This window comes from Cupressus sempervirens, chromosome 7 (genome assembly GCF_028749045.1).
Source record: "Cupressus sempervirens isolate cs-2001-9-10 chromosome 7, ASM2874904v1, whole genome shotgun sequence".
In the NCBI taxonomy this organism is placed as follows: Eukaryota; Viridiplantae; Streptophyta; class Pinopsida; order Cupressales; family Cupressaceae; genus Cupressus; species Cupressus sempervirens.
In genome coordinates, this window is record NC_143124.1 from 592,597,607 (window position 1) to 592,613,937 (window position 16,331).

The window sequence follows — 16,331 nt, forward strand, 5'->3', positions numbered from 1 at the left end:
GAAAACATGATCAAGAACAAAATTTATTTGTTTCTCTACAAAGAGACATGGTGGATTCTTTCAAATCACACATTGTCTTTCCTGATAGTCATAATAGTCCACACTCTATGGTGAATAACAACCATGGCAACGCTCATGGGGATTTCCCTCTCACAAAAACAATAGAGGCTTTACACTCCACAAATCCTAATAGTGCCAATTTTAACATAAGCAGACCTTATGCTATTGCAAAAACCACAACTAGATAGGGCCACAATGACAGTCAATACTATGGTAAACAGGGTAATCACAACTCAATGGAAAACACGCCTCTTAATAGTGTTGGAAACTTGGAGTTCTTTGCCTGCAGTCATGCACAGTCAGCTATGAATGCATCGGAGATGGTTTGTGGGCATTTTGAAACACAAGCTGAAGCTTTATCTTCAATGCACGATGCTCCTCAGACCCACCATTTACATGAATCGCAAGGACACTGAACTCTAGATTTGTCTCCCATGTTGGAAAAATATGAATGCCAAACTGGTCAATGTCATCCTAGTTTGGGAACCATAGACCCTTCCAAATTGAATTCAGAAGAGGTTATAAGGCATGGCATGGAAACAACCATTGTTCACTCTGGCATTGAGCAACAAAGAAGAACGCAAACTGATAAAGATTTGGATGTGAACACTTTTAGTACTATGTAGCCTGCAAATACTGGTATGCCTATAGTTAATCAAGTAGAGAAATAGAGGGTCACTACTTCAACTCACAAGAATGATAAGAGCATTCAATATTTGAATGGAAGAATCATAGTCTTTGGTTCTCCATTTGAATTAGTTCAAGCTCAAACAAAGAATATAGAACCTCAATTAAGGAAATCTACTAGAGAGAGACAAATGACAGCTAAGTTCTCTGATTATAAGCTATTGTTCGTTGAAGAGGCAGAGCCTTCCATATTGGTTTTAGAATTTTCAAAACCATCAACATTTAAAGCTTCTCTCAAAGATGTAAATAGTGACAAATGGAAAAACAATGATGCATGATGAAATGGATTCTTTAATCAAGAATCAAACTTGGGATTTGGTTTCTCTTCTGTCCAATCGAAGACCACTTAGGAACAAGTGGGTATACTAATTGAAAGAGGAAGGGGAAGGCAGACAACGCTTCAATTCTAGATTGGTGGGGAAGGGGTTGATCAAGAAAAGGGGATAAACTTCAATGAGATCTTTCACCAGTTTTTAAAATGACAACCATCTGAATTGTTTTGGGATTAGCAACAACGTGGGATCTTGAGTTCGAACAACTTGATGTTAAGACTGTATGCCTACATGGTGATGTAGAAGAAGAATTGTATATGGAGCAGCCTCAAGATTTGTCAAGAAGGGACAAGAGCATCTTTATTGTAGATTAAATTGGAGCTTGTATGGTCTCAAGCAAGCCCCAAGACAATGGTATGTAAAATTTAATCGCTTCATGGCTGAACACAATTTCACAAAATGCAAATCAGACCCATATATCTACTTCAAGAAACTTCCTTATGGTGAGTTCGACATTCTCCTTCTTTATGTTGATGACATGTACATTGCCGGCATAAGAATTAAAGGAGAAATTGGCAAGAGATTTGACACAAAAGACTTAGGGGTAGCCAAGAAGATTCTTGGCATGACAATCATAGGGTGGAAAAAGAGGGAAATCACTTTGTCTCAAAAATAATATATTGACAAAGTTGTTGAGAGGTTTGACATGGCTGATGCAAAAGTTGTTCCTATCCCACTTGCTGATCAATTCCGTCTAAGCTTTGAATTGTGTCCAAAAACACAAGAAGAAAAGGAATTCATGGAGAAAAATCTTTATAAATTTGCGATTGGTAGCATTATGTATGCCATGGTTTCTACTCGCCTCAACATTGCTCATGCAGTGGGAGTTGTGAGCAGATTCATAAGCAATCCCAAGAAGGCTCATTGGGAAGCAGTTAAATGGATACTAAGGTACCTAAATGGCACTTCAAATTATGTGCTATGTTTTGGAGGAAATAAGGTTTAGCTGCAAGGTTGCACTAATTCAGATCTTGCTGGAGACTTGGATAAACAAAGGTCTACCACTGGTAATACCTTCATGTTTGCTAGAGCTGCTATTAGTTGGGCTTCAAGGTTGCAACATTGCATTGGTCTTTCTTTAGCTGAAGCCAAGTATTTGACTCTTTCTGAAGATGCATGGGAAATGATTTGGCTTCAACAATTGCTTGCTGACTAGAAAATTTATCAAAGCGAATATAATTTATTTTGTGATAGCCACAATGCAATTTTCATGATACATAATGATTCATCATAGTGTCTCTCTAAGCATGTTGACACACAATGCTCACTTTGCTCATCACGCAGTTGAAGAGGGAAAGTTGAAAGATCTTAAGATTGACACCAAGATCAATCGACATATATTTTCATGAAGGTTGCCAAAGAGAAGTTTGAATGTGTTAGGAGTTCTCTTGGGCTTGTGAAGAAAAGGTATATCAGCATTTATGCAGGGTATTGGGTGATCAGTTGCAACATTGGTTGCCCTTCAGGTGGGATTTTTTTGATATGTTGAAGGCCAACGGTCATTATTTGTTTTCTCTCCAATTGTGTGTCTCTTGGTTTTACAAGACATTTCATATGTAATGTAATTGGAGTCTATTTGTATGTTGCTCCTGCTCATTTGTAAACAATCTTTTATATTAATATAATACTCTACAGTTTGGACGTAGCCACATTGTGGTGAACTAGGATAAATCTGGTGTTGTTCTTTTCTCTTGTTTAAATGTAAATTCATCTGTTGTTTTCTCTCACGCATTCAAACCTTTCACATTGTCCATCACATAAGTTAGGATTTTGAGCAAATAGCATCTCCTGTGCTGCAAGTTTCAAAACAAAGAAATGGTAGTTTTTCAATTGAATGAATAGTTGCCGCTTTGTGCAAATTAGAGAGTGTAATAACATGAAAAATATTTGGCAAAATAACTCATCTAAATATAGAGGTGACGAATGGAAGCCATTATGTATAAGTTTCAAATCAATTAGATGTTGGGGGCAAATACATCATGATGCAGATATACTCCCTCTATGCTCGTGGTCATGAGAGAATTTGAAGGTGAGAGATGGAGTTCAGTGGTATTGGTATGTGTGTCTATACAATGGCCAACTTCTCAATGAATGTTACCATGAAAGGAAAGCACATCTGGCCGATATAGACACAAATTGGAATTAGGGAACACTTATTTTAGAATCTTGGTGATAAGACAATTTTTGGAAAGTGCATACAAATTTTGTCTTTGTAATTGAAAATTCCTCTTATGTTCTTGGTGCAAGAAAATAAAGGAAAGTGCATCCTGAATTATCTTTCTAAAAATCTAAATTAATGAAGCGTGAAAGTGTTGATTCTCTTTGTAGTGAGTGTTTTCATAGTAATATGCAAATGTTCATAAATCTCGAATCAGCATTGTGCTAATGATCATCTTGAAGCACAACTCTTGATTGTCTTTATTAGTAGTTTACGTTAATCAAATAAAGCTTTTAAGTCGTTTGGTGCATTCGTTGTCGGTAGCTTTCTCTCTATCCTTTATATTTGAATACATCTTTATTGAAAATTAATAAAAAATTACATCTTATCAGGGAGTTGCCCCTTTAAATACAAAGGAAGGCCACATATCAAGGGCCTATCCAACTGTAGGGAATAGTTTGCCTCTCATTCCATTGGGCCAAATTACATCATCCTTTCAAGTGACAAATCTTTTTACCAACAAAATCAAACTAATTGGATGTGACCAAATGACCCCATATCAAAAGAAAATGGCCTTAAATGAAAATAGCAACATACAAATGTTATTGTAGACATAGGAAAATGACTTTCAAGTGAAGGAAAATAGACTAAATAAATGCCACGAATGAATCAAAACACCCTGAAACGGATGCTAAACATAAAGACATGTATTCTAGCTCCTCCATGTTGGAAGCATGAATGTTGATGATATTCTTGTGGGGGAGTATTGCAGAAACATGCTTAGATTGTTATCATGATGATATGTTACATTCATGATTGTGTTTGTCATTGATGTCAACGTAGCATTTTTTTGTGGCATTTGACAAAAGAACAACGGAAAGATCAAGTTGGTACGGACAAATCATTGAGTACCTTCAGTAGCGAGATTAAAGAGAGATACTACTAAGTGTCTAGTAGATGCAGCTAACCTCGGAAGCATAAGATATTAGGTCTGGAAGAAGTTATGCAAGTTTCAATGAAGACTGTTCTGAGATAGAGTTTACAGAGGCATGTTCTGGTAAACTTGTTATATCTCTTAGTAGACTTATTGTTCTGAGAAGTCGAAGTTAAAGATGTGAAGAAGACATGTTGATGATGATTTGGACCATAGTTCCAAGAATCACGGCGATTCATGCGATTCACGCGATTTGGCGATTCGATTCAAGCCAAACGATTTTTTGTGAATCGGTGAATCGAATCAGCGATAAAGGGTTTATGAAATAAGTTACTCACTAAATTTCAAGGGTTTTTTAAATTTTCCGATTCATGGCCGATTCGATTCCGATTCATGGCCGATTCACGATTTGATTCGGCCTTGCCGATTCCGATCCGATTCCGATTCTTGTTACTTTGATTTGGACAAGCTTGCTCACCATAATGATACGTGTATAGAAAAATATTCAATTTGCAAGTTGAAAGATTAATGTTATCGCTAAATGTGATGTGTTCTTAATGTGGTCCTATAATAATTAATTGAGAAGGTGTAACAGCCAACTCAGGGAATTGTTTTATGGATTCGATATAAAGGAAGGACATTTTTCTTTATCATAAGTGTGGATGTATGGATGAATGTGAATGATTGTAAGCAGCACAAAGAGAGGAATGCAAACATAAGCAGAGCAGAGTGGAAGTGAAGGAAACTTTATTGTCGAGGTTTTATTGTGTGATTTGAAGTTGGATACTTGGATCTGAGGTTCATGACCTGGTCTACAAGTTCTGACAGTGATTGGTTCAGTTGACAGGATAGAGGAAAGAAGTTAAAGTACAGTACATACAATTATTCTGCAATGAATAGTTGAGAGATTAGTTGGACAGTGAGTTCGGTGATCTTGCCCCAAAAGCTGTTTGGACACTGGGTCCTTCTATCTTCTACAACTCCTAACAAGGTTAGAATCTTCTAACAAGGATTCAAAGTCTCCTAACAGGGACTCATATGTACTAAATGTTGTAATAGACTCTTAACAGGGTTCATCCTCTAACAAGAAATATTTATATTAGTAAATCCTCTTGTGGGCATCATTCCCACCAAGGTTTTTCCTATGATCAAGGGTTTCCCTAGTTAACATATCTGGTGTAGTTGTCTATCTATATCTTGTTATGGTTGTTGTTTACTTTGGTTGAATGGATAAGATTGTTTAAGGTTGATAAATGTTTTAATTATTGGATAACTGATTCACCCCCCCACCCCATCTCAGTTATCTTAGTGGACTATTGTTTTTAACACTCCAAAACTCTTGTTAGTCAAAGGCATGGTACTAATTAATTAAATTAAATTGTTTGTGCGTGTGCGTGTGTGTGCGTGCGTGTGTTAGGAAGGTAGGGGAGCTACAAAAGGATAACACACACCAACAAATCCTAAAAATAACCTACAATACTATCAATGAAACCCAACAAAAAAAACCGAGCACCAAACAACATATGGAGAGAGCACTAAATAAAAACATACCTGATCCTAAAAATGTCTAATTCTTTTAAGAACACTCTAACTACCTACCATAGCTGAGTGTTGTGGATCTTCAACTTACATTTATTCATTATTTATTTTACCATATCCCTTAGGGCCCATTTGGTTACCGGAATACAATTTGAAAATTGGCATTCAAAATCCTAGATTTGGGATTCTGGAAGTTAAAATCTAGATTATGGTTTTGCAAATTTGATTTGGGACCATTTGGTTCAAACCCAACAAAATTTGATATTCTGAATTTCTTATTCATGACATGTTTGGTTGAAACCCAAAAAAATCTAAACAGTTCAAACATCCAAGATAGTATTCTGAAAAGATAAAGCCCTTTTGTCATAGAGTGAAAACCTATAATACTTAGGCAGGAGATCATCCTTCCACTCCTCCGATCATTCCAATAGATCATTCCATCCCCTGCAAAAACACCTAAAACGAAAGCAACAGTCCACTGGAAGGAATTCAAACTTTCTCATCACCAGGTGTTTAGGTAAATCTAACCATATTGTTTGCTTCCAAGTTCTGAAAGAACCCATTTTTGCAACTACAATTGATCATCCCAATTAGAAATGCGCATAGATTTATACTAACCCTCTATAATTGTGTGGGGAGAAAGAAATGAAGAACTATCCATACCAACGAATACTCCAAAACAGCATCTCTCGCATCTCTCCATGCATCGATTATCATTAACACTTTCGAGTACTCGGTAGCTGCACAATTGACAGTAAAATTGGGAGGAAAGCACATGAAACTGCCATTTGAATGTAAATGTAAATGATTGCTACTTGCTTTCAAAATTGACATGACAAAAATTCATTTAATAATCAACAAATTTACATTGCCTGCATAGTTTTTCAATTTCACTGGGCAATTGAGGGATGCATTTTGGAGCTCTACACATGGTCTTCGAGATGCTTAACTTCCACTTAAAACAACAATCCATGTAAAGGTGAAACAAAGTAATTTTAATAATGATATTAAGAGAACATGATATCGCTTCAGATGAAAGAAAAAAACCCAGTCACCTGCAATGATGATCGATACCCAGTATGAAACCAAGATCGAACCGTGGCCTTCTCGAGATGGAAAGCGGACTTCAATTTTTTTTTATTTCAATTAATATCCAATACTCAATTTTTTGTCAAATTGAAATTAGAGTGGGAATTGGAGCAATTCCACCTATTTAGATGGAATATCAAATCATGGATACGAGGATAAATAAGGATACCAAATTCTAAATTTTTCCAATTCCAATTCCTATTTTACGCACCCAAACAATGGATTAAATTTTTTAAAAATATTACAAATAACAATTCTTATTCAAATCCACGAACCAAACGGGTCAGGTTGCATGAATTCCTCTCTGAAACCATGGATGGCTTTTTTCATCCTTTCTCCCTTCAGGTGGTGGCATGAATTCCCCCTCTGAGGTGCAACGACTCGCCAACCATGAATGTATGAACCTTGTTTTTCACTACAATCCAGCTGTATCCAGGTAGTTTTTTCACCCTTTTCTCTTTCTTCATTGCCCTCACTTTTGCCTCATCCTCCACCTTGCCAGCGAATGCATACATATTTGCCAGCTCAACATACACTGCGGCATTTTGTGGATCCAACTGCAAAAGATGATGTGCAGCACGCTTACCCAGAACAATATGAGAATGGATTTTGCAGGCACCAAGCAGAGCACCCCAGACAGCAGCGTGCGGTTTGTACGGCATCTTGTCTATGAAATCCTTGGCCTGATCCAGCTTCCCTGCACGCGCAAGAAGATCAACCATACATGTATAGTGATATGCTCTTGGTGTTATGCAATAATCATGGATCATAGAATTGAAGTAATGCAAGCCTTCATCCACTAGGCCCGCATGATTGCATCCAGATAGCACACCTAAGAAGGTGATATGATCCGGCTCCACGCTTCCTAGCTGTGGCATTTGTTGAAGCAGTTGGATAGCCATCTTGCCATGTCCATGCTGAGCAAATCCCAAAATCAGTGAATTCCATGAGACTACATCTCGTTCAGCCATCCTGTCAAAAACATCGTAAGCATCCTCTATAGCCCCACATTTTCCGTACATCGCAATAAGGGAATTCTCGACAGAGAGGTTCGATCCCATGACCGATTTGACAATATGAGCATGAACCTGCTCGCCCTGCTCCAATAAGGCTAGGCTACCAGAGGCCTTGAGAACACTGGTAAATATGAGATGATTGAACCTAATGCCTGTACCTTGCATTTCAGCGAAGAGTTTTAGGGCCTCTTCATTATGCCCATTCTGTTCATATCCTACAATCATTGCACTCCAGGCTACCTCATCCGGATTAGACATTCTCCTAAACAGGTTGCATGCCATCTCTGTCCTGTCATTCTGAAAATATCCTGAAAGCATTGTAGTCCAAGAAAAATCATCTCGGTCAGGTATTCTACGAAACAATTGCTCTGCTTCCTCTTTCCGCCCACATTGTGTATATGCTGCAAGCATTGCGTTCCATGATACCAAATCCCGACAAGACATTTTATTAAAAATTTGCTCTGCGTCACCTGTAACCCCAGATTTAGCATACATTACAATAAGAGAATTCTGTAAAATGACATCTGATTCAAATCCCATTTTTATGACATGGGCATGTACCTGACTTCCACAGCTCAAGGCAGTCAAATTGGCACAGGCATTGACAGCACTTCCCAGTGTCGATTGGTTTGGACTGATGGATGTACTTTGCATCATAAAAAAGAGTTGCAACGCCTCTATGTTCTGCTCATTCTGCGTATACCCCGCAATAATAGCAGTCCATGAAACGACATTTCTCTCCGGCATTTTATCAAACAACTGGCGCGCTTGTTCTATTTTACCCATCTTCGAATATCCTACAATCATTACAGTCCAGGAGACTGTGTTCCTTTTAGGCATGTTGCCAAATAAGTGCTCCGCATCCTCCATCCGACCATTGTTGGCATAAGCCGTAATCATGGCATTCCAAACGATCAAATCACGTCGTGGTAAGCGTTCGAACAAATTGCGCGAGGCCTCTATTTTTCCAGCATTACCCAAACCCGCTATCATCAGAGTCCATGAAGACAAATTTCGTTCCGGCATTGTCACAAACAGTTGGTAGGCCTCCTCAATCCTTTGATTTTGGATACATCCCCTTATCATAGTATTCCATGAGATAACGTTGCGTTGAGGCATGGCGTCGAACATTCTACGAGCTTCTCCCATGTCTCCATTCTGCGCATACCCTGCAACCATTGCGGTCCACGAAACGACATTTGATTGCGGCATTTTGTCGAACAGACGGCGTGCATCTTTTAATTTCCCCTGCTTGCAGTATCTGCTTAACGCAGAATTCCAAGATTTCAGATTTTGGGTTTGAACGTAACATGCATCCTCTTCGACCGCTTCTTTAGCTCCAATGGTGGAGAAGGCCGGCACAACATATACATTCAATTTCAAAGTGAAAGACCAGCATTTTGTGGAAGCCGCCAAGAATGTGTTGAAAAAGCAAATGCAGGGTTTGAAGAGCATTTGTTTGGAACAAAAACCCAAATGAAATTACATTGTGCGTTGAAATATTCCCAAGATGTCCGAGCTTAAAAATCAGGGGACCGCAACATTTGTGAACAATGAAACAATCGATATTGTCTATCATTAAACGAATTTCTCGGCTCTATGCAGCTGTACTCCATTTAACTTGTTAAAAACATATTTTTAAATGGGGTTAAAAAAAGGCCACTGATGAAAGACGAGTTGTAATTCTTACGGGAGCGAATTTAACGAGGCGATTATTCTCCATAAATAACAGCATGGTACTGGACGAAACCATAAAATTTCCTCTGCTGGTTTGATTTAGACTAGTGTCTAGTTGGTTTGATCTATGGATTAACTGTATGTTTGGTTGTCTAGATGGACATTTACCTTTGCTGGCACTAGATTGCGAGGTCACGATTAGTGAATTTTATATGAAAAGATGACAAACTATAACTAGCACATGTACTTAAAAGAGGTGCAATGATAATGTTGATAGAAAAATATTGTTTAATAAATCAAAGAGTTGAAAGGAGGAAAAACAAGTGTATTTTCTTTCTCATTTTGCTCTTTTTTCTTTTCTTTGTTTTTTCTCCTTCTACAACTTTTCTTTTTGCTCTTTTTATTTGTTCATCTCCTACCACTACTACTTCTCATTCTCCTTGTCCACTACTTCTTCCTCCTCCTCCTTGCACCGCCTTCCACCCCTTCCCTCCCCCTTCCACCTCTCTCTCTTACCTCGTATTTTGTGTCTTCTTCCTCTCCTCTTCTCTCTCCTCCTCCTCCTCCTCCTTTTGTTCTACTTCTTCTCCTCTTTCTCCTTCTTGTCCTCCTTATTCTTATCCTCCTCCTCCTCCTCCTCCTCCTCCTTATATTGCTTATTCTTCTTCTTCAACTTCATCTTCCCCTCCTCCTCCTCCACCTCCTTAGTTTTCTCATTTTTCTTAATTGCCTTTACATTTCCCTTCTTCTCTTTCTTATCCTCTTTATGGTTGTCCTTGTCCTTGTCCTTGTCCTTGTCCTTCTTCTCCTACTTCTTCATATTCTCCTCCTTACGGTTCTTTTTTTCCTTTTCTTTTTTGTTTCTTCTTCTTCTTCCCCTTATCCTCCTCTTTGGTGTTCTTCTTCTCATTCCCCTTTTCATTTTTCTCCTTCTCATTCTCTTCCTTATCTTCCCCTTCTTCTCTTTATTCTTTGTCTTCTCCTTTTTTCTTTCCTTTTTGTGTTATTTTGTGGACAAAAGAATTTCTTATATTATTTTTTCAAGGTTGTTTTCTTGACTACAATTAAAATTACTTATAATGGTGTATCAATATGAGATGTCAAACATCAAGTTTTAAACTTTATGTTGTACTTTTTTTTATTTACAAAATTACATTTAATAAATTATAGTTATTGTAAGAAACAACGAACATAAAATATATTATTTTTATAAAAAAATAATAATTTAAGAGAAAAGAACATAACTTTTTTAATGAGTACAATTAAAATATAAAATGTAAAACTTAATGTACAATAGAAACCATATAGCACGTGCTAAATACTAAATTGGAAGTAAAAAATTACATATATTTCAATAGAAAAAGAGCATGACAAATAAAAAAATTAATAATACAATTATTTTAATATATGTTTAAAAATATTTTATATAAATTTTAAATAATATATTAAATCTAAATTTTTTGATTAAAGAAAACAAGTTTTAATGGGGCCCTAAAACCCTACAATACTAAAAGATTAACATATATAAAGCGCTTAAAGTATCAACAACATAAAAGACTCAAGTTGAAACACACCCCCATAGAAAAACAAGATAAAACCAGATAAAAAATAGGGGAGCAAAGCAAAAAATCAAAAAAGGCCCCAAAGCCAGGAGATCAACTTAGGCAATTTCTCTGAGGATTTTCGCAGCACAAATCTCTAGCTTAGACATTCTTCCAGCCGCCTCTTTTAGATCTAAAAGATCTTTATCAAGTTTCTGGATGTCCTTTTTTCTTTATGTTGGATCTAGTTCTCTTCCTCGATCCATCCTTAGGAGACTTATCTTTGTCGTTGTTGGGAGATTGGTCATCCTCCTTACCTACCCTGTGTTCAATTTTGTTTATGAGCACCTTTATGTTATCATTCAAAGCTTTCAGAATGTTATAGCTTTGCTTAGCAATTTTATGCAGAGTGCCCTCCATGATCTAAAATATTAAATCTAAAGTTATCTTTAAATATTTTTTAATAAAATCTAAATTATAATTTCTATAAAAACAATCAAACATAAATTGAAGAATTCAATGTATTTAATTCAAGTTCATATGATTTTATTTTAAAATAAAGTCTATAGAAAATAAACTTAGTTTACAATATAATTTTTTATGTAAATTATAATTATATTATAAAATATGTATTATAAATTTTAATGTAAAAATATATTTTTGAAATATTAAGCAACTAAAACAAGGGGGTTGGGCCTTACAAAACAAACTAGTAGGCTACCATCATATTACCAACCACGAAAAGGAACAACCCTTAACCTACATAAACACTCCAAAACCAGCAACTAACAACAAAGTAACAACCTACAGGCATCCATCTAAGATAACTTGTAACCATACCGCTAAAAGTAAAGAGTTTTTTAAACAAAGGCATCATAGCTTTAAACCTGACCAAGTCCAAATACTACCAAAACTAGGGACACAAAAACATAAAGAAACAGGGCACTAACTAGGCTTTCCCTCATTTTTTCCCTTGAGGAGGATGCTCGCCTAATCTTCAGCCAGGAACCCAAACAACAACTTGATGTCCTCCTAGCTCAGGTCCTCCTCATGGCTATCCTTCAACAGATGCAAGGTAGTGGTTGCCACATGAGTCACCTTGACAGACTGAACCTATCCTCCATAACCTGCACTTTGTCTCTTAGGTCCTTAACCCCCAAATTTAGGGCTTCCATCATTTCCTCTAGTTTGCCTCCCAACTTGTCCATCTCCCTACCCACACTATCAACCTACAAAATCAATGAGTCAAAAATAACTTTACCAATGGGAGTCACCCGATTCAAGGAGGACACCGTCGTAGGAGAGGGGGCCTTACATCGTCTTTGGGAATTGATCATGTGTGATGTCCATTGTGTTCATCGTGAGGGACTCAGAGACATGGGTCACCTCCTTTTCCTCCTTATCCTTCCCTCTCAAGCCCAATGCGGATGAGTTTGAAACCTCCACCTCCACATCTCTACCATCATATTTCCCCCATTGTGATTCAACGTCTTTTGTTTCATCTGTTGCTTTGGAGGGGCTAGATCCTCAGAGCCTGACTCATTCTCTTCCTATTAGGCAATTGTTCTCATTTTCCATTTGGCATTCATTTTTGCTAGTCTCCCAGACCCCCTTCTACCCTCTCTAACTTCTTCCTCTGAATCCACTAGTTCCTTCTCTTTCTGTTTCTCCAAATTCACCTTTTTACTAGGTGGGGTCTTCTTTCTCTCCTGAAGGGACCCGCTAGGCAAGGGTTGGGGGGTGGGGGCCCTAGGTCCAATAATTCTTAGAGGGACTTGAAGGGGACATATGATGGTTATGGATAGCAAGGATATCAACCTCCATAATTCTATGAGGTAAAAGGGCCAAGTGAAAATGGTATAGGCGAAACATTAACCCCTAGTGAAAGATAGTGTAATTGGCACCTTTTTTCATTTTTCCCTCACATCTATAATAGTATTGACCAATTCATGTAATAGAAAGAAAGGAATGGATAGGCTATCATGATGCCTAAAATGGTTTAGGAGGGGAAAATGATAGTAATAGAAAACATCATACCTCCCTTCAAGCATTAGATACTTCATTAGCATCAAACACACCTCATTCCAAGGCTCCAGAAGCTTTTCCCTTAGAAACCCACCATAGTGGTGAATGGGTTCATCACCATCCTAGAAGAAGCAACATAGACTATCCTCATCTACAACCCTCATCACTTTCTGCCATTTTCTTCCCTTCAACAAAAGTCTTGTGGCCAAAGCAATAACTTCCTCAAACACTTGGAACGAGATGTCAGTCACTGTCACCCTTCTGTCCTCCTAGGAATTCACAAATTGAAGCTAACAGCTCTTGTTATAACCATTCATTTCCTCCATGAATGGAACTAGACCACCCTCCTTTAACATGTATCAGGTAAGGGGTTTCCAAGCACTATCCTCAATCTTCGACGATTCAATATGCAAAGGTCGCCCCCCATCTTCGCAACACTACTTACACTATCCATAATTATAGACCAAGGTCAAATTTTGAAATTCCAGACACTCTTATGCAAAAAAAGAAGTCGTTCAAAATAAAACCCATAAATGCCTTTAATGTCATGAATATTCATGTATTTTTCTCATCTAGTTAGCACATGACAGTTGCCACTACCCCTTTTCCACTCGGTCTCATCATCATCATAATACAGATGCCATTTGAAATTCAAATTATTACTTGGCATCCAGTACAATCTCATAGTAAAAATACACCCAAATTGTACTTTGATTTTCTTTCTCTCTTGAGCCTCACCTCTTTATAATTGGGAGTACCCTTTTCATAACTTCTCATCATCTGTCTATGGTGACCCATCCCCATCAATTAATTCAACACTGAGTTGTCACCTTTATCAATAAAACCATTCCACGTAGACCCAATCATATGTTGTTGTTTTTGTTTATCAAAGGCGTTACCCAATTTGGTAATGCCCCAATCTCTCTCCAGCAACGTAAACCATGCTTTTTTAGACCCATCATCACCATTGTGTCTTCCATCTCATTCCCCTCTTGGTAAATATGTTGCAGATCATAATGCTTTAGGATCATTAATAAATGCCAAACTTCTTCAATCACCCTTCTAATCACCCAACCCACTTTCATATTTCCCTTCACTGTATCTATGATAACCTTCGAGTCTCCTTCAATCATGACATTCTCCCAACCCACCCCAATTACTAGCTTCAAGCCCTAAAGGAGTGTCATAGCCTCTGCTACATTATTAGAAGCCTTTCTTAAATTACCCACATAAGCCAATAGCATTTTACCATTGCTATCCCTTACCATACCCCCCCTAGCTGACCCTTCCCTTCTTGCTACACCATCAAAGTTTAGATTAACCTAGCTATCCTTTGGAGGTCTCCATCTCATCCTTACTTTGGCTAACTTCTTTGAGTTATCAATCTCTATGAATCATATGTCAAGCTTCCATCTCCTCCCAATCCTCTGTTCACCCAGGGTAGGGGAGATGATGGCTTCTACCACTTGCAAGTCTATATGTTATCAACTATCAACTTGACAATAAATCTAGTAACAGTCTCCTCACTTCTTTCTTCATTTTTGAAGACTCTATTATTTCTCTCCTTCCAAATGCCCCAAAAAACATGGGGGGGATTACATTCCACATTTGGGTGAGAAGGGGGTGATTGAATGGACTTTGCCAATTCTCAACAAATTTCTTGATCCCCTCATTGAAGACCCACGCCATCTCTAGCTCTTGGAGAAACCTTCCCCAAATATCTTTTGCAAAGCTACAATCCAAGAAGAGGTGGGGAATACTTTCCTCCTCCTCTTTACATAGATAAAATTTATTAGTAATTTGGAAGCCCCTTTTTCTAAGGTTGTCAATCATTAAGAAGTTTACTTTCTAAATCAAATGATTGAGCCAAATATTTTTCCAACAACTACGCTACATATCCTTCTCAAATATCATCTTGTAAGTTGAACTAACAGAGAATTCCACTGATGAAGTAGCCTTCCAAATGAAGGTATCCTCATGAGCCACCCCTAGTATTATGTATCTCCCCTTATCTAGATAACCCAGAGGCAATTGAATCTTTCTCCACCTCCTGCCAGCCCTAATATAGTCCATCACCTTATTTCCCACCATTTGCTAGATATAGTCCCTTAGGGCCCCAAACTTTGACTAGACGAGTGGTTTACCAACCAACCAAAAATCCTCCCAAAATCTCAGCTGACTACCCTCACCCACCAACCATCTCACTCTATCTCTCAGTAGACTTCTATTTTTGATGATATTAACCCAAATCCTGAACCCCACTAGCATGTCATTCTCCCATATCCCATAGATATAATTCATGTTCCCCATATATTTAGCTTTGAGAATTCTACACCAACCTGCCTCTTCCTTTGCTAGTTTCCATATGACTTTAGTAAGGAGAGCATTACTCAAGTCAACAATCTTTCTAATACCTAAACCACCTTTACACTTTGGTTTATACACCAGTATCCCAACTCACCAAGTTCAGGCAGTTCTTTTCATCCCCCCCCCCCCTGACCACTGACCACAGGAAGTTTCTTTGTATTTTCTCTAGTTTCTCAGCCTTAGCCTTAGTCATTTTAAACAAAGAAAGAAAGTAAAGAGGTATGCCTTGTAGGGAGGATGCCAAAAGTTGTAGTTTCCTTGCACTACTCAAGAGTTTACCCTTCTATCCTAATAACTTCTTGTGCATCTTTTCAAGAATAGTATTCTAAAATTGATTACTCACCTCTTTAACAGTCAAAGGGAGCCCCAAATAATTATCAAGAAAGGTTGTATTGCAACCATGAATAATAAGCACCCTCCTTTGAATATCAGGCTTTGTATTGAAGAAGAACACCTTGCTTTTATCTAGATTAATCTTTTGACCAACATTCGTAGCATAGATCTCTAAGACATGTTTCCAGGCTCTAGCTTCAATAATCAAAGAATCTCCATTTAGGAAGGCATCATCCACAATTTATTGTATAACCTCTGGCATGAGGGAGGTGATCAGTTTAATAACTTTAATCTCTCCCCTTTCTACCATCTTCAAGAATTCTCTTCCTAGCACTTTAGCAACTATGATAAATAGATAGGGAGAAATAGGATCCCCCTACCTAAGGCCCCTTTCCACATTAAAGTTCCCCCAAGGTGTGTAGACGCTCAAAAATGGTTTGCATTTATGGTGTCATCACTTCTTCATACTAATTCATTCCATTTTTCTCATTCCACTAACTCTGATCTTTTGGCCAACTTGATCATATCTTAACAGTGTCTATCATCATTCATATCCTCTTTTACATCAATTTC

General features: G+C 37.7%; 1 pseudogene across 1 annotated transcript; it reads right to left on the reverse strand.

Annotated features, from left to right (window-relative positions):
- Window positions 1-6,529: 6,529 nt before the first annotated feature.
- On the reverse strand, window positions 6,530-9,538 carry LOC149548137 (pentatricopeptide repeat-containing protein At2g20540-like; annotated as a pseudogene). Its single transcript, XR_016353987.1, has one exon. The product of XR_016353987.1 is annotated as a pentatricopeptide repeat-containing protein At2g20540-like (transcript).
- Window positions 9,539-16,331: the final 6,793 nt, after the last annotated feature.